The sequence below is a fragment of the Sinohyriopsis cumingii genome, chromosome 17 (genome assembly GCF_028554795.1).
Source record: "Sinohyriopsis cumingii isolate HCF-2022 chromosome 17, ASM2855479v2, whole genome shotgun sequence".
NCBI classification, from domain to species: Eukaryota; Metazoa; Mollusca; class Bivalvia; order Unionida; family Unionidae; genus Sinohyriopsis; species Sinohyriopsis cumingii.
Genome location: NC_142977.1, coordinates 104,308,321 through 104,328,427, shown reverse-complemented (window position 1 = coordinate 104,328,427; position 20,107 = coordinate 104,308,321).

Here is a 20,107-nt window from a genome sequence, read left to right as displayed (position 1 = left end):
AGGACCGTTAGCAAAACAATTTGCGATGAAAGCTGCTGATGTTGTCAGGGATAAATCCATTGGTGCTGTTGGTAATCTTGCCGGGAAAGCATTTCAATCAATCAAAGATAGAATAGCACAACTGATACGAAGAAAACCACGTGTGGTTCAACCGCCAGTAAAACTACCATCCACCGAAGCTATGCCGGCAAATGTTAGTAGCGTAATAAATAGCGCTGCAAATCAGAAATTAACTGAGCTCGCAACGGGAATTACCTCCAAAGCGTTGTAAGATAGTTTAACCGCTAATTTGATAGTCGGTAGTGGTTTCCGACGATGACAACATTTTTTATTTAGACCGTTGTATTCATAATAAAATGTTTGTACGCAAACTCAATGACGCGTTTAATATGTCCAAACCAGTACTTAAGGATGATTCTTTACGTGATTTTCAATATTATTCTTATGATGCTCGTACTCCTGATCAGCGTGGGCGAATTGAACTGCAAGTCCAGGATACAAGTAGATATTTCTTACCCGCTGAGGCTTTCACAGAAGTCGAAGGTAGATTTACAAAACATGATAACACCCTTTATGGCTGAGCTGATAAAGTTGGGTTTGTTAACAACGGCATCATGGCGTTATTTAAAAGCGCCATATACATGATAGATGGAAAAGAAATTGAAACAATTCATGATAATATCGACGTTGCTACAACAATTATCGGTTTAGCAACATATTCGGATGATTATACTAGATCAGCTGGACCGTCAATGATGTTTGCAAAGGATACCAGGGACGTTGCTGATCAAAGTCCTTATATTGTTAGACAACCACGGGACAATGCTGGAGCCGCTGATGCTGATGTTGAACATTTATACTTTCCAAACCCGAATCATAATCTAGGATTTACAGCGCGTAGAAACATGTTAAATGGTAATGGTCAGTTCTCATGTGTGATTCCGCTCTCATATTTTTGGATTTTGCAGAGAGATCCATAAGGTTATATTCGGCTCCAAACACACAGTTGTACTTGTACGAAAAGGTGATGATAATGATGCTATCTGGAGAAATGCTGATGTTGCTGACGCTGGTAGAGTGACGTTAACTAAATTATCGCTGTGGATGCCAGTGATGTCTCCGTCAATCGCTGAAGAACAACGACTACTCTCTTTTATGGATACAGGCGGTAAAACACTACTGTCATGGAAAACGACAACCACAGACACTCTTCAGGGTGATAATACTGGATCGTTCACGTGGCATATTTCATCGCAACGTGGATTAACAGCACCACGACATATCTTTATCGCATTTCAGAATAATAATAGATTAAACCGTCAGCAAGGAAATCCGATGGTATTTGACAATCTTAATGTCTCTGAAGTCTCGTTGAGAATAAATGGACATCAAGAACCATCCGAGGATATATTAATAAATTACAACGGTAATCGTGTTGCACGTGCGTATCATCGTTTGATGTCATTTATGGGACGCGACCTTAACGTGGATACTGGTCTGCAAATATCACAAAAGGATTTTACAACGTTGTATCCGATATATTACTTTTCGTTGGAACATCTTGATCTGGTTAAACAATCTGTTGTTGATTTACATTTCAAAGCTCGTATAGACGGTCCTATACCAGTTGCAGTTGCTGGTCTACCTGCAATTCCTGGTGGTTTTAGAGCGGTCGCTGTCATACTTTCCGATAAGGCAATGTTGCTTGAGGGTGTTGGCGGCCGAATGAGAATCATCGATGCACCAGTGGAAAATATGTAAACAATTAGATCAATATCGTATTAAATAAAATGTCATACAGTCATGTTAATGTCACTCTGACTCCTGGTCAGGCGATGAAATTACAATCGAAAAACGCGAGCACATGTGGGACATCAATAACGTTAAAACATGATCAGCTAGCGGGTGGTCCAAACAAACTGTCATTGACCAAAACTCAGCTAAAACATTTCAGTAGCGCGAGGCAGGGCACGACTGGAGTTCGACTTGATCTTTCTCCAGCCGCGGTCAAAGATATGGTTAAAAAGGGAGGTATATTTCCTCTTCTCGCAGCGATACCAGCACTGATAGCTGCTGCTGTCCCCGCAGTCGCAAAGGCAGCCGCGTTAGGAGCTGTTGGAACCGCAGCTGGAATGGCACTAAAGAAAGCCACCGGGAAAGGATACAAAAAAAGGGATCCGGTCTAAGACTACCGGGAACTCCGGCGTCATGGTACCCAAAAAGGTTTTGAAAACACTTCCAACGACGCAGTCTCCGTTGAGCAATTTTGATTTACTTGATGCTACCTCACGGTTACGTATAAAATCCTTCAGAGGTGTATTTATGCGAGATGAATTACCAGCAACACCGAATAATCCAGAAACAGGAATTATTAATCTCGACAACAAGGAAGGCCCTGGAACTCACTGGGTTGCTTACGCGATCGATCCACGCGGAATTATCTATTTCGATTCGTATGAGTTAGCACCGCCAGTTGAATTTCTCAGGTACATAGCGAGATTTTCTAACATTCCAGTTTGGCAGTCAACGTTACCAACACAAACATTAATTGATCCTCCGATATGTGGTCAGCAGGTATTGAATATTCTCGCCGCGATAACAAAACATGCAGCGAGTCCTCCTCACAAAGTCGTGCATGAATGCACCACATCTGTGATTTCCAAATTTAAACAACCCCATAACAGATAATGGTTAATATTTACGGAAGATCAAGCAGAACCAAGGAAGAAAAAAAAAGATATCGATTTATCAGCGTATGCTACCAAAGATGAAATTGATGATCTTTTAAATCTAACCGGGATAGACCCAGATGAGGTTGTTATTTTTCAGGACAGGCACGGCAAGCTAAGAACCAGTAACATTAAGTGGAATGACATAATTCGCAGGGTTATTGGAGCTGTCACGGACAACATCGTTGTATTCACTGACAGCGGCAGAATCAGAGATTCGTCGATATCAATTGCGATGCTGCGAGATGATGCACGAAAAGTCGCAACGGAGCGTGTAGCGAAGACCGGTGATACAATGACAGGTGAACTCAACATGAACAGCAACAAAATAACCGTGCTAGCGGATCCAGAAGGTCCCGAAGATGCCGCAAACAAACAATATGTAGATACCGTTGACGGTAAACTAACTACGTTGCGGGCTGAGTATGATGTTCACGTGGGCGCGTTTGCAAGATTTCGAAGAAACTTTCAAAAAACTGGTGAGACCGTGGATAAGTTCTTTGGGACTCCTCCAGTCATCGACATGAAACTTTCTGAAATCAAGACCGACATTGACACGATCAAACAAACACAGCAAGATATCGTATCGGGTATTCCTGAGATCGTTAACAAAACCAGTCTGATTAAAGTCCCCACTGGAGTTACCCGCGGTCATATCACCAACATCGTATTCACGGTATCATCGGGATTCGCAACATGGTCCCGACAAAATAATACTATCAAATACATAGCAACAACCACTGGCGTGTACAGGTTGTCTGTGTTTTCAGCCGCTAAATTTGAAATCTTCACAACATATCCCTGGAGACATTCCACCGATAAGTATTCCGGGGTTGTAACTATAATACTAAACAGCGGAACCGAAGAAATATTTATACTTGAAGCCGCAGACAAGAAATTAACCGCAACATCCTCCTGGTGGTGTTTGGAATTCGTCGCAGAAACACCTCAGTTGGTTACCCTGTGATTTAGTCACAGGGAATAATAATAAAAATGAAATCAGCATCGATGACCACGTCATCAACGACAACACCGATGACAACGTCATTGGGTGCCCAGCAATACCGGTATGATCAGGTACGCGAATGGCAATCAACGTTGAAAAACACCACTGACAGATGCGCAACAAAAATAAAAAAATACAAACGGCGTGTGACCATATTAGACAACATAGTGTATTCGGTATCCGCGGTAGTTGCATCCACGGGTGTGCTATTGTCTGCGTTAACTCCGGTAACGACCGCAATCGCGATCACAATCACAATTTCAGCGTCAACGACGATTGCAGGAGTTGCCAACATCATCGCAAAAAAAATATCCTCGTGCGCGATAACAAAATTACACGAGTATACGCGGGTAGCCAACGCGGCCAACAGCGCCTACTCGAAATTGTCCTCGTTGATATCATCCAGCCTTGACGACACAACAATATCAGATTCCGAATTCACGTTGATGTCCGGTATGTACAACGATTACGAGCGCGCAGCGAATCTTGATTTGAAAACAATGAAGAACAATAATGACGGAGATACTTCAGCATCGAGCGCTGCTCGACATAGCCGCAAATACAACTCCGGTAAGGACCACAATGATGACAATATCTTCGACGCAACCAGAATTTAATGTTAATTTTCCAACTGCAATTCCAGTAAGTGAAATCGCGTTGGCACAATTACGAGTATATCACAGTTGGCCCAATATCAGGTCGACATCATTTCACGGACAATCGCCGAATAACTCATTTGTTTTTTCGTATCAGAATAACGCTGATGGAACCCCAGATTGGAACGTCATTGCGTTACCCACTGGGAGTTATCAGATAGAAGAAATCAACAAAGAAATACAGCGTCAAATAAAACGTGTCACCGGAAAAGAATCAAAGATTAGCATATCAGCACACGAGCCAACGTTGTCAACGGTCATCGAAATCTCAACGCCGGGTTACCATGTAGACATTTATAACAGTTCAATCAGAACAGTATTACGATGGCCTAAAAATCCACCACCAACACCACCGATAACACCTGCACCCGTAAAGTCTGATTACATGACTGACTCGCAGTCATATCACACAATTACACCGCAATACAAACAACGTCTTGATGAGATCCGCAGGGATAATTTACAGGGTAAGATTTTTCCTGTCGCTCGCGGTGTCGATGTCATATTTAATTTTACTCGTGACGACGACGCAACGTGGGTGCGTGTTGGAGTTACTATGTATCTGAACGACATCGTTGAGTACCTGGAGGGTATTAATGACGCGCATGGAACGCACCGAGGGTATCTACGGCAACACTTCCAAGAACATATATCCGCGGTGCACACCGCGATGACAGGTTCACGCGGAGAAATTATTAAACAAATTGAGATATTAAATCAACTTGCCTCAGATATGGAGTATATTAACAAGCACGTGGTTCAGGCGGTAATCGTCAGCATATCCCCCGATAAACAAAAATTTCTGAATAAGTACTCGCTGACCGAAGCTGAACTACTTAATTTTAAATTACCAGGATATGTTTCCCCCGTCATCCTACGAAAATACGTCACTGATATCGTCGATGAATACTTCGATGACATACTTGCACAATGGAAAAAAAATGCTACCAGAACCCGTTATCTTAGCACACAATAATTCCACAGCGAGCGATGGCCGGCATATTTCTCCGGGCATCGTAGCAATCACTGATGTCGTCGCGGTCAATCTTGTATGTGATGTCATCGATGGCAGTTACAACATAGACACGACAACATCGAATCAAGCCCAGCAAGGGTTTATATTGTATTCATTTACTCCTAGAGAACCGCCTGGATTTTTGATTGTGCAAGAGCCAATCAATCCAGTATTTCTGCGGTGTCATAATCCGACGCTGACAAGGATGAATTTTAAAGTCACTGACCAACAACATAGACTGTTGGACCTGCGTGGGGAGACTGTTAGTATTAATCTGCTGGTGAAGTCGTAAAAAATCGAAGATTTTTTCAGAGACTTTCAATTAATAATATCATATCATAATAATGTCCAAAAAATCTTCGAATTACCAGAAGTATGATTCCGATGAAGATGAAAATGTCTCCGACATTTCCACTGACAGTGAAACACAAAGTGTTTCCGACATTTCCATGGAAACACAGCGTGATTGTGAATCACAAAGTGATTCTGACAGTGATTTTGTTGTCAGTGATGAAGATGAAAATGTCTCTGACAGCGATTTCGCTGACAGTGAAACACAAAGTGTTTGTGAATCACAAAGTGATTCCGATGAGAGCACTGTGGGAAACGCTAACGATATCACCATCAGCGACAGCACTGTCGTAATAAATTATATTAAATAAACGCGAAAATAATAGTATGTATCAACACGTGAAATGTTCCATCGTTGACAAGCGCGCGCTTGAAGAATTCATCCGAAAAATATTTACCGGAAATCATTTACCGGGTTATGTTAAAATAATCATTGATAAGTACGGCAATGATGATTTTTTACTGACAGATTTTCAGCTGAAGCAATTCCGCGAAAACAATATCACGATGATTACTTGTGACGCAGACCAAATCCTCAATGTTGCTCACTCGTGCATTTCACGGGATCATCTCGATAAGATACTGCAGTAGAAATGTCGAAGACATTTCCATCCTAGGGGATTTTTAAAAATGTCTTTGACATTTCTTCGATTTTTTCAAGGATTTTTAATAACATCATTGATATTTCCATCCTGCAATTCGAAGAATTTCAAAAATATTTTACTTTTTACACATTTTTTTTACCGCTGACCAAAGTCACGGATTTGATGGGATATTTGCTAGTAAAAATTAACAAAACAGACCAAAGTCACAGATTTGATGGGGTATTTGCTAGTAAAAATTAACAAAATCGGACAATTGCATAATTTTATTATATATATTTTTTTGAAAATCGAAGATTTTTTACTGACCATTTCACTGATCCTGACAGGGTATTTGCTAGTAGCAATCAGTGAAATCGGACAGTTGCATAATTTACACAGTAAAAAAAAATATTACTTTTTTTTTACTTTCGATTTCACTTCTAGGTACCCGATTTCACTTCCAAGTATTTGACGAAGTCAAGGTGAGGTATTTACTTATGAAAATTCTTAGGATTTTCGTGAATGACTTCGTCTTCCGTGACAAAGCTATCATTGCTTTCATCCTTGATTTCATCCTTGACTTCATCCTTGACTTCATCCTTGACGAAGTCAGCGGACATACAATGCTTTAATTTTCTGACCCGATTGTTAATTATCTTCTTTGTTTCATACTCGGCTGCCAGTGCCAGCCTGATCTTTTCGATTGCACGAGACAGTGGAACAAATTCATTTATTTGTGTCTCCGCTACGCTGGCCAGCGATTTATACAAATTATTTTGGATCATCTTTATGAATCGATATTGAGCAGGAAGAATATAACGCCCTGCGCACTTAGCTTCGTATAATGATTCAAAATCAGACAGAATAGTCTCAACATTTAGTAATATTTTAAATCCTTGTTTTTCTAATTTTTGAATAGCATCAATCACATTATTGATATTTTCTTGATTCATATTTATATATATTTTTAAATATTTAAAATTTAAAAAAATAAACAGCAGCCATTGATGAGCGGTTAGTCTTATACTGGCTTATGGGTCTCCACGAGGTCCTTTCAGACTTGATTTTGTCACTTTGTGTTTTGAAACACTTTGTGTTTTGAAACACTTTGTGTTTTAGGTGATTTTTTTATTTTTCAGATTTTTTTTATCTCAGTCTTACAGAGCTTTTCCATAGCTTCTCGGCATCCTCGTGATCGGTTCTTTAGCCATTTTGTTTTTTGACCGTAGAGCTTATACATCCAATGACTGCTGTTTATTTTTGGGAGCTCCATGTGCATATATCCCCCCTAAATCGAATCCCAGAGGTAAAACGTACCCCCACGATTCGACGTGGAGGAGGATAATGCACACAAGGCCCCTGCTGGAGCCCCCAACTATTATAAAAACCCTATAAATCGGGCCCGTCGAACAATATGTCCGTAACGAGGATTCGAACATGACATTTGATAGCGCCGGGACGAAAGTCAAACGCGTTATCATTGTGCCACTTTCCAATCTGATAATACAAGGTCTAAAAAATACTGATCTACCTGTGAAATCAGGCAGTTATTTACTTCCTTGTGCAGAAAATCGTCTGCTCGCACCTGTAAAGTGTTATAGCGCTTTGTTGACAAAGTCACCTTGACAAGTCAACGGGGAAATAATTGTATCATTGACTTCAAAAATCGGAAGGATTTTCACACAGTCGCTGCAGAGTTATCTCCGTTGGAAAATTCTCGTGATAACGAAATATAATTTTCTGATTATTATACTTTTTTGCCAGAGCTGATTTGGTAATATTTTCCGCAACTTTTTGTACTGAGGGTGCACAAATACCGAAATACTTGCCAGCTGCATATACCGCATGAAATATTATTTCTTCATTCGTATTTAAATTCATAGAAACAACCTCCTTGGCTCTTTTATTGTTACGGCCAGTATTACCAACCCTACAATTTTCGCTCTGCGTCACAGCTCTCAGATTGGATAAATTATTATTAAGTTTATCTCCATCAATGTGATCAATTACAAAGCCGTTTTTTATCTCTCCGCGGAAACACTCGAACACAAACTTGTGATTAAGATAACGTTTCCCGCCAGCAGCAAATCTTAGATAACCAGAATTTTCAACAGTACCAACTGGTTTTTTCAACCTGCTATTTCTAACTATTCCCTGTCGTGATGCTTCGTAATTCTTGATTGTGGGATGTGAGACAAATTCTTGATTCATTTATACTATAATGTATTTGTCTAATTTATAATTTGTCTGAAAACCTAGTTATATAATCACTTTCGGATTTTAGCGCGTCTCCGTTATTTTTTTATTGTAATATCGCTTGAGTTCACGGTATCGTTTCCCCCCGCACCCCGCACATAATTGTGTTTTACCCCTGACACCAATGCCACATCGCAGGCAACGAATAGGTCCTGTGCTTCCTAGTTTGATGCTCTGTATATGTTCACCGCAGAATTCTTTCCTGCAGGGCTTACCATAGACTGTTACGGATCCAACTTTTAACCATCTGCAGTTCATTTGTATATACAATATTTTCTTATTTAAATATTTGTCTTAAATATAATGGAAGAGTTTTCGAAATTAACCGCAGTTGGCGGCGGGAGATTCGATCTTGACAGGCTAAACCCGGATCCACGACGACGGCATCTAACTGATCTGTTTAATATTATCAACGAGGGTAAAAAAGAATTCAGCGACGACGGCGCATCTCATGCATGGTCGTCATTTAAAATTATCCGCGACGCTGACATCGTCAATGTCGTTGACGATGTCAACGATGAGAACATCATCGATGCTACAATGACTGATACCCGAGCAAAAACAATTATTGATTATATTAATTTTCATCAACGTGACAAGAAATATTTTTTCAGAATAAAATTTATTGTCAACGTCGATGACGATACGTGGATTATCCGTGACAAACTCGACCCTGTTCTTGCTAACGGAAAGACCGCTCTGTTAAGCAGCAATTGTAAACCAGGAATGCTGACCGGAATTGATAAACCATATTACGCTCGAGCGTATCCTGTAACCGCAGTCATTTATGGAATATACCCGGTAAAAATAAAAAAAAATTGATAAACTCGCTCCGATGAAAACTTCGACGGTGTTGAATTGTGTAGCCGAGCGAGTAATGGAACATTTTAAAAACGCAAAACGAGGAAACGGTTTAACCGATCTGCGACGTGAAAAAATAACATCATGGGGTGAATCGGTTAAGAATACCGGGGCAACAATAAATGATGTTGCTGCGCTATCAAGTAAATTAAAATGCTCAATAACAGTAAAAACACTAACCGGGGAAATATTATACAGTTCGAAACATTATAAAAAGTCAGGAACACCGATTGAAATTATTGATCATAATTCGCACGCGTGGACTGATGCGGTTACAATATTTCCACGAGACCGTGTTGTCAAGTTTTATTCTGGAAACATATACGAGGTTATTTACGCGCTGAGTAAAACCGACCCTGTGTCGGTGTGGTTATTTAGGAGCTCTGAAGATTCCGAGTATGATCAATTTTTGAGACCCAACGGAGAATTATAGAGAACAGAATCGTTGCAACAACAAATGAAAAACTCGCAAAAACGTATATGAGAGATGCTAGCGATGATCAGTTATTGGTTAATTGTTTTACAGTTCCAAGTGTTGCCGCTCACGCCGCCAGAGAAAGAAATTCCTGGAGACCAACCCGAAGTCAGTTTCTTTCGGATATACAATTAAGTTGTGTCGAGTATGGTCATGGCGGGTTATGGAATACCCGATATGACTACCGGGATATGATTTCCGTAGATATGATTGCCTGCTACCCAGGAAGCTTTCTTGGGAACGGCGAGTGCCGCGAATACTTTGCGCGGTTTGGACACCCCACGAACTCGATGACACGAGTCGCCGTAAACGGCGTTTTACCCGACGCTGACTTGACAGGATTTGCTCGTGTGACTTCGTTTGAATTCGCCACGGGACTTCATCCGATTTGTTATGTTTGGTTTGGCAGACACTTCGTCGAAAAGCGCTGGGTACCAATAGTGTTATTGCGATACATACTTGACAGCGGCATACTGGTATCGTTGACTGTCAGCGAAGCAATCATATGTTATCGACCGCAGACCTCAGTTTGGTTACCAACACCAGAACGTGTAACTCTCGATGAAGTTATCGAAGAATGGACACAAGCACGTCCAGAAACGCCAGATCGAATGGGAACAAAATATATCAATGATATAATAATTTGGGATGAGATATGTACGGTACCGCTGGAAACGTTAAAAACATTTCTTGATTGGCTGTTACCGAAAAATACTGCAGTGATTATGTGCGGCGATCACGGTCAACCACCTCCGTTTGTCGGCGCATCTCCGCATGATTGGCTGAGGAATTTTGTTGATTATCACGAAGAAGTGTCTGATGATTACCGAGCACTTGATGCAACGCTGAAAGAATTTAAAACACTAATCAGGCTACAACCGAATAAAATTCAATGTCAAATCATGCGCGAGATGATTCCTGAAACTTCGATGAGCGACTTTTTGCGAGTGTGGAAACCAGACGATTTGATAGAGGCAAGTAGAAAGATAGTCAGAGACACACTTCAACAGCAGCTATTTCGGTTACAAAAAAAAAAAGTTTCCAATGCTGCCAACGCCGTTATGTTATAGACCAACTGATACGCGGTTACAAAATATAGATGTTGATATTCCAGGAAAGACAGAGAAACAGAATTTAGTATTGAATGATATTGTGTTAGTTGACATCGATGCTGTCGAGGATGCACTAGCGATGAATAAATCTCCGTGGACGCTAGGATACGCTATGACAATTCATTGTTCTCAAGGACTGACTATTTCAGATACAACTGTCTGGATCATTGATGATCGAATCGAATGGTCAAACTTAGTTTACTTAGCGGTGTCCAGAGTCAGAAGAATATCTCAACTGCGAAGAATTGTCTTGAAAAATCCTTCGGATTTTCATTCAAACGCTAATAAAAATAATGAAAACAACAGCATCACCGATGGTGATGGTGATGTAATAAGAAAAAAACTCACCGGTTACAAACAGAGTGACAATAAAAATAATCGCGATTTTGATCTTGATGTTGACTTCGTTGTTGCGTTGAAACAACAACAGAATAATCACTGCGCGAGCTGTAATTGTATAATGCTATGGCAGTATTCGAATAAAAATTCAAGACAATTTACCGTAGACAGAAAAGATAACAATCGCGGTCATACACGTGATAATGTCATGTTGACCTGTCTTGAGTGTAATCGACGTCGGGGCGCCAGTGCTAGTTAAGTCACTTCAGTGATTTTGGCGGCAATTGTGTATCCTCGGGAATTACCTGAAGTTGCTCACGGGTGAATCCGCGTTGAGGAGCAGTTGAATCCAACCTGTAGATTGCTGGTCTGCCAGTGGATCTTGTCACGGTGGATATCTTATGTGTGGTAACACTCCAAATGAGATCAGTCGCTCTTCGTTTACCACCTTCAAGTTCGCCTGGTTCGTATAAATATCTAACTGTGACATTACCCAACACTGGCTGTGTTGAAATATTATTTCGTTGTATTTGTATATATTTTTTCGTGATCGCGATGGAAGGTTTTATGTTGGTTGTTCGAGTTATTTCATTATTTAGCGCAGCTATCACGCTTGGTAATCTTGCAACCCATTCGCGCGATCTCGTATCTTGAATGAATTCTCTTGCGTATTGATATCCAAATAACCGCTCAGCAAGTGTTCTATTGAATCGCTCAACAATTGCCTGATCACGGTGAATTTCAGTGTGTCCTCGTCGTATGGTGACGTTATGTTGTTTCATCAACGATGATACTGCACCTTGAAATTCTTTGCCAGGATCAACTTGTAATAAATTTGGCCATCGCAGAGGTCCTCGCCGATAAATTCTTTCAAACGCAGAAGCAACCTCAGATGATGTTTTAGTCGTTAACGGTTCCGCATCTTTGTATCTACTGGCAACATCAACTATGGTTAACGCGTACTTGTATGTGCGTCTTCGGATAGTATCATGTGGCAGAAATAATATATCAGCCTGATGAACCTCATTTGGTACACTAACATCGAAATGCGCGAAGTGAATTTGTTTGGGGCGCGGTAGATAAATTTGCCATATTGCCTGTCGAGATAACCAATTTTTGGGAACCGCGCGTGTTACTGATGCCGAGCTGGCAAGTTTATCAATTGCTGCGCTACATCTCCAGTATCCGCTTGGGGAATAATAAATCGACTCCATTGGAAATGCTTGCATTGTTATTATATACCAGTACCTAACGCTAATTTACCTTTCATTGCGGATTTTATCAACCAGGATGCTAACTTTTCCTTGAAAGATTTATCAGGGATGGCATTTAACGCGTGAATTAATTTCACATCCGCGAGATGGCGCTATTGCAAATCTTTGCTTCGGTAAGCTACATCATGAGCATGGCACGCGCTATCAATAGCGTTTATCGGATACTCACCGGGTTTTGGTTGATCCTGAGCATCAAGTCTGATATCAAGTCGGGTTCCTGGACCACAGTAATTATATCCTGGAAGATGTTTTTCTCCTGGGTATTTAGCCCACGGAGCTCCTGGTAATTTTCCTAACTTGGCTGCGATATCACCTCCGCTTTTTTTTAAATAAATCTAAATTTTTTTGTGCCGCATCGTTCACACTTGCCTGTAAGCGCTTGTCGATTATTTTTTGTTGTAATTGTTGTTGTATCCGTAGTTGGGGTACGTGCTCGGCATTTCACACATTATAAATCCATATTTATTTTATGATATATCTAATGTCAAAGACATTTCAAATGGAGATCACTGACTTTTCCGCGACAAAGCGACGAGAGCCAATCAAACATAACTCAGTGCTACCAAATTCTATCCGAATGATTATCATAGGTCCATCTGGGTCGGGTAAGACACAGTTGTTACTTAATTTGATAATGAAGTGGATGAAGTGGGATAAATTATATTTAATAGCCCCGTCTGTGGACGATCAGCGGTGTTATCAAGTGCTAAAAGATTTTAACGAGAGTGCAAAAGCAATCAGTGAGAATGATGAAAACGTAGTTGAATTCTTAACTGATGTCAATGATGCACCTGGCATTGATGACATCGACGGATCAATTAACAATCTAGTTGTGTACGACGATGTGATGTTGGATAAACAAACAAACCCTGCGAGAATATTTTCCCGTGGGCGGCATAAAAACACTGATGTCATTTATGTGACACAACGTTATACACAAATTCCGAAAGTGATCAGAGACAATTGTAACTTCCTTGCAGTGTTCAACGGAGTTGACGTACACACGTTACGAAATATTCATCAGACTTGGTGCAGCGGTGACATGGACATAAATAAATTTAAAAATTTCTTTAGTCATGCTCAACGAAAACCACACGGGTTTGTGACGATAGCGTTGCATGATCCTCGGACACGATATCGAGTTGGGTTAGATACATTTTTTAACTAAAAATCCTAAAATATTTTACATGATAGCAGCAGAGAGACTGAGCCACCAACGTCGTCGTCGACGTCACCCCGTGAAGAAACATTTTTTATAGTGAGTTATCGCTGTCGAAATAAACCCTTCTAGCCAGAAAAGAGGATTTAGTCATCATAGTTTCTGGATAGAAGGGTTATTTTGTGAAATAAGAACTTCTATCAGAAATGTTTTTGATAGGGGTTCTGTTGAAACGAAATAGTTGGTGGGCTCAGTCTCTCTGCTGCTTACTGAAATATTTTTTGTTGCTTTTTTTTATTACGTCGATTTATATATTTTATTCGCGACGTTCAGTACCGAATTTGGAGGAATATCAAAATGTTTGCCAGCTGTATTTATCGACGTAAATATTATTTCTTTGCGAGTCTCCACGTTCTCAGATTTAACAACCCTTTTTACAATTTTTTGTGCTTAGCAGTACCACCACGTGCAGAATTCTGACTCTGTGTAATAGCCTGTCAATTACCAAAGGAATTAGTAAGTTTTGGGCCATTAATATGATGGATCACAAGACCTTTTTCGATTACTCCGTGAAAACTTTCGTATATAAATTTATCACAAAGATATATTTTCTTTCCAGCAGTAAATCTGAGATAGCCAGTATTAATGACATTTTTTAGTCGACGGGTCCTGAAGATACCATCATTGTTGCCGGAGTTATTTTTTTAATCATAATACTACCACATTGCACACACAACTGCGCTTTTATCTAACCACAATACCATATGGCAAACACGGTTTTTGTCCTAGACTCCTTCTTCGTAACCTTGTTAGGTGAAGTCCACAGAATTCGTTTTCGCAAGCTTTTTAACAGGGAGTTGTAGAATCTATCGTTAGCCATTTATAGTTATTCTTTAATTTAATCATTATATATAATTTTATTTCAATTTAAATATATATTTGCCTTTATTATAATATGGAAGAGTTTGTGAGATTATCTACAATCGAACCTTCTAAAGTTATAATTTGACAGAAGACACCTGACGCCAATAAAAAGTTTCGCGACGATGGTGCATCTCATGTGTGTTCAACATTCAGAATTATGCGCAATATCGAAGCTGTTCTTGATGCTACAATGAATGACTAACGAGCGGCGACGATTATTAATTATCTCGGCAATAAAAGATACTTTTTTAGAATAAAATTTATTGTAGAGGTAGATACCGTGGAAGACAGTCCTTTGATTATCCGTGGCAAACGTGACCCAGTCCGTCTTCACAGAGGAAATATTGTTACGTTAAATAAAAATTCTAAACCAGGAGTGTTGACTGGTATTGATAAACCGTATTATGAACGAGCGTATCCTGTGACTGCAGTTATTTATGCAATATATCCACTGAATAACAAACCTATCGTTCATGATCTCAAACCAATGAAATTTTCGAAAATAACTTGTGTAGTCGAGCGAATTACAGAACATTTCACAAGAAGAGGAAGATGATGAGGGAGAGCTGATAGCAGGAGGAGAAGGCGAGGAAACCAATGTATCTGGGATGCTACCTATGAGTTGCTCCACACCCTTGCCTCACAAAAGATTACAAAAGAGGAAAGCAAAAACGCCAACACCACCATCACGGGATGAAATCCCTGATGAAAGAAATAAAGGAAACACAAATAAAAAAAGAAAGAACAGATAGAAGGAAAAGAAGAGAAAAGCAGAAAAGAGGGAAGTGAGAGCGGAGAGGACAGTGAGGACGAAAACTATGAGACAGGAAAGGAGCCGGAAAGCTCCATAAATGAAACAGACACAGGAACTAACATAGAAACACAAGTTGGAAATGTCTCGACGACGGAGATGGACACTGGAAATATGACGGACGGAACATCATACGTGGAAATATCAACGACATTAACTGACAGTACATCTGGGGGGGGGGGACCCAGTTTCCCCTACATGATGTATAAATATATAATTTCAACAATAACCAATCAGTATCATCTGATCAATGCACTCATTATATCAAAAAAATGCAACCAGCGGCGACCTGGAAAACAGAAAAAAATGGAGGAAAAAAACTTCCAAGTTTTGTCTATTAATACTAATGGGATTAATAAATAAAATATTACTAAATTAAGTAAAATAACAAATTACGATATCATATATATATATATATATATATATATATATATATATATATATATATATATATATATATATATATATATATATATATATATATATATATATATATATATATATATATATATATATATATATATATATATATATATATATACAAGAAACACACAATGGTTTCACCAGTGAATTAATTAAATTATGTGAGAAGCAAGTGGATGGCATTGCTATTCTAAATGATTATGTAGGGAAAGATATTAGAGGGGGGTTGCGGTTATAATAAAAAAACAAAATTGGAATTAGATTGAAAAGAAAAGAGGAAGGAGATTTTTAAGGAAAGATTAATACATATAAATATTGGAGAAATACATTTAATAAATACGTACTTTCCGGCCAATAAATATCAAAAACAGCAATTTTTAGAGAATTTAAACAAATACATAGAGAGATATAGCATGGAAAAACTTATAATGGGTGGGGATTTCAACTGGATGGGGGATGAAATAGATAGGACGAGCCCGTTAACTACAAACGATCTAATAATTAAACCGGAGATAGAGAAATTCTTAAATAACCACAGATTGGTAGATATATATACAGAAGATTAAATTTACTAAAAACTGAATACAGATATGATTACAAAATAGGTGAAGGTAGTAGGCTAGACAAATTTTATGGAACCTTCTTTAACCAAAACATATATAAAGAGACAGGGATATTAGAATTTAAGGTATCAGACCATAAGCTGATTTTCCTAGACGTAGAAATAAATAATAAAAAAGATGGGGCAAAGGAGTATGGAAACTGAATTGTAAAGTACTAGAATCACCGGATTTAAAAGAAGAAATCAAAGAAGAAATAACAAATTTCATTCACAAGGGGAACACTGATATAATTCATGAATGGGATATTATAAAAAAAACCTTTAAAAAATAGCGATATCGCACTCACAGATGAGATCATACATGAAGAAAAAGGAAAAAGAATCCATCATAGACATACTCAAGACAAATGTGACTATAAAGAGAAGAAGAATTAAAAATCAAATTAAATAAGATAACAGAAGAGGAAAATAAAGGAAAAGAAATCAGGGCTGGTAAATATACAAATATCTACAAAAAAGCTGTAGGTTTGTATAAAAGAGAGGAACTAAGAAGAGGAGGGGAAAAAAACCTAGAAATTCTAAAAATAAGTGGGGAAAAAAAGCAGTTCTGATAAATATGAAATTTTAAATTATATAAAAGGATATTATAGCAACCTATATAACTGTCAAGAAATAGAGGAAAAATTGATTGATGGATACCTGGATGGATTAGAATGTGAAATGATATCATTAGAACATAAAGACTTATGTGATGATTTCATTTCGATAAATGAAATTACAACAGCAATAAAAAATGTATCACTAGAGAAAGCGCCAGGGAGAGATGGACTCACTGCTGAATTCTATGTTAAATTCTGTAGTGAGCTGTCGCTCGTACTTGAATGGTTGTATAATAATATATTATTAAAAAATGACAAAATGACTGAGTATGAGGGAGGGAATGATCACATTAATCTACAAGGGGAAGGGAGATAGGGAAGATATAAAATATTGGAGGCCCATCTCCCTCCTCAATACTGACTATGAAATATTAAGTAAGATCTTAGCTGAGCGGGTTAAAAAAGATATGGGAAATATAATTGACATTAATCAAACGTGTGGAGCCAAAGGGCGTGATATACAAAACAATATCCTTAACATCAAAACAATTATTGACTTTATAAATATTTCTGGCCAGAGAGGTGCTTTGGTACTTCTGGACCAGGAAAAAGCTTTCGACAGATTGAAACAAAACTATTTACAAAAAGTTCTGAAGAAATTCGGCTTTGGAAATAGCTTCCAAAAGTGGACCAAAATCCTGTATAATGGAATAACCTCAAGTATACAGGTAAATGGAGCCAGTACAGGTAATTTTGAAATTAAAAGATCGGTGAGGCAAGGCTGCCCCCATCTATGCTATTATACGTAATAGCAATATAAATCCTAAGTATCAAAATAAAACAAAATAAAAGCATTGTAGGAATCCAAGTCCCGAATATAAGAGAAGAAATAAAAATGCTTCAACACGCCGATGATTGCACCAACTTCATAAGGGATTTTAATTCGTTCAAACACCTCATGGATGAATTTGACAAATTCGGTAAGGCTTCAGATCCCAGATCAATCATGACAAGACTGAAATCTTAAAAATAGGGAACTGGAGGGGAAACCACTCTGGGCTACTCCCTAAACAAATTAAGGGAAGAGTCAAAGCTTTTGGGATATACTTTGGCCAAAACGAGGAAAAAGGAAACCACAACAATGTAAAAAATAAAATAGAAGAAAATATGACCATCTGAGCGTTAACGCCATTATGTCTTATGGAACGGACACAAGTAGCAAGGACATACTGTATGCCAACATAAACTATATAACAAAATCTATGGATCTAAAAAATGATATTCTAAAAACATTTGATAACCAAATTATTGATTTCATATGGGATTACAAAACACATTACATTAAAAAAGTGGCCGAGTGGTCTAAAGCGCTCTTCGTTACGGATCACTGCCATCTCACCTCTGTCTGCGGCGGTTCGAGTCTAAGATTCAGCCAATGTGGGCATGTGAGAAAGCTTGCCAGTAGCTTCTCGTGGGTCGGTGGTTCTTTCCGGGGTTTTCCGGGTTCTTCCTCCACCATTAATACTGGCCGCCATGTATAGCCTATCGTGCTGAAAAATGGTGTTAAACCCCACAACAACAACAACAACAACAACATTAAAAAAGAAACAATATATAAAGTAAGGGAGAGAGGGGGTTTAGCAATCACTAACCCAATACTACTGAAACATGCAAATATCATCGATAGGTTTAAGGTCTTAAAGTCCAAACCGGATATGGCATGGGAAGGCATATATATATATATATATATATATATATATATATATATATATATATATATATATATATATATATATATTGGTTTGGCCTACTGATGAGGAAGAGAAAAGACATATACCAAAATAATAAATTAAGCAGACTACTAGAGACGCCTAGGAAACTTAAAGAAATTAGAGAAATCTTAACTAAATACAGAGACAAAACAGAGCTATGGGGTTTAGAAAAGAAAAAGACGTACACATGAGTAGGGAAGAATCAGCGGAAAAAATGAAGAGTCAGGTGGAAATAGAAAATAGACAAGTAAATTGGAAAAAAGCATGGGGGAACTGGGTCCGATTAGGATCATTAAAAATATAAAGCCTCTGCTTCAAATATATGCATAATGCATGGTTGACAGAAGAGGTTGCAGTGAGGCGGCATATGGTCAGAGTACCGCCAAAATGCCCATTGTGTAAAAAATACAACTTTACCAAAACCATGCCATGCTATTATGTGAAAAAAGAAGGACCCAAAGACAAAAAGTAATTGATGAAATTAAGCTTAAAGACACATATAAGACACAGAACATCCTACACCTAGACGGAAATTTTGACAAAAAAACTTTATACACAATTACAAACTATTAGTAGACACAATGAGAGCATGCGGACAGGTTATTAAAATTAGACGAGACTGAACAGAAAAACTCTCCGCGAAACACTTTCTTCTTATAGATAACACGGGGTTTTAAAAAAAAGGGGGAGGGACAGGGCCTATATGGAGCAAGTAGTATCACTGAAGCCACGGGGTTATATCACAAGGCTCCACGCGAAGTGAACAGGCCTGTGGAAGAGATAGGAAAAGACTCCATATAGGAATATATGCCGGTACTATACCACATGATATATAAACCAATACACATACATCTGGATTTACACATCGACTAGTATCCTCTATTGCAAGCTCCTTTTTATTTTTCTTCTTATTTTTCAAACAACCTTTCGGAACCTTTGGCAAATAAATAAATAAAAGATAACCTGCTCGAGAGGGGAGAAATACAAGAAAGAAATAAAGTATGGACCCCACCTCGAGAACAGTTAATCTTATTTGATAATGCGAGAGCGACACCAAATAGCGTACATATAAACCAATAGGGTTTTAATTTCATAAAAGTACAACGCTATCTCGCCTAAATTCAAGATTACAAAATCCTCCCAGTAGGGAGAATATAGGACAACTGGGTTCTGAATTTGATTATAATCTGCTGTTCCAA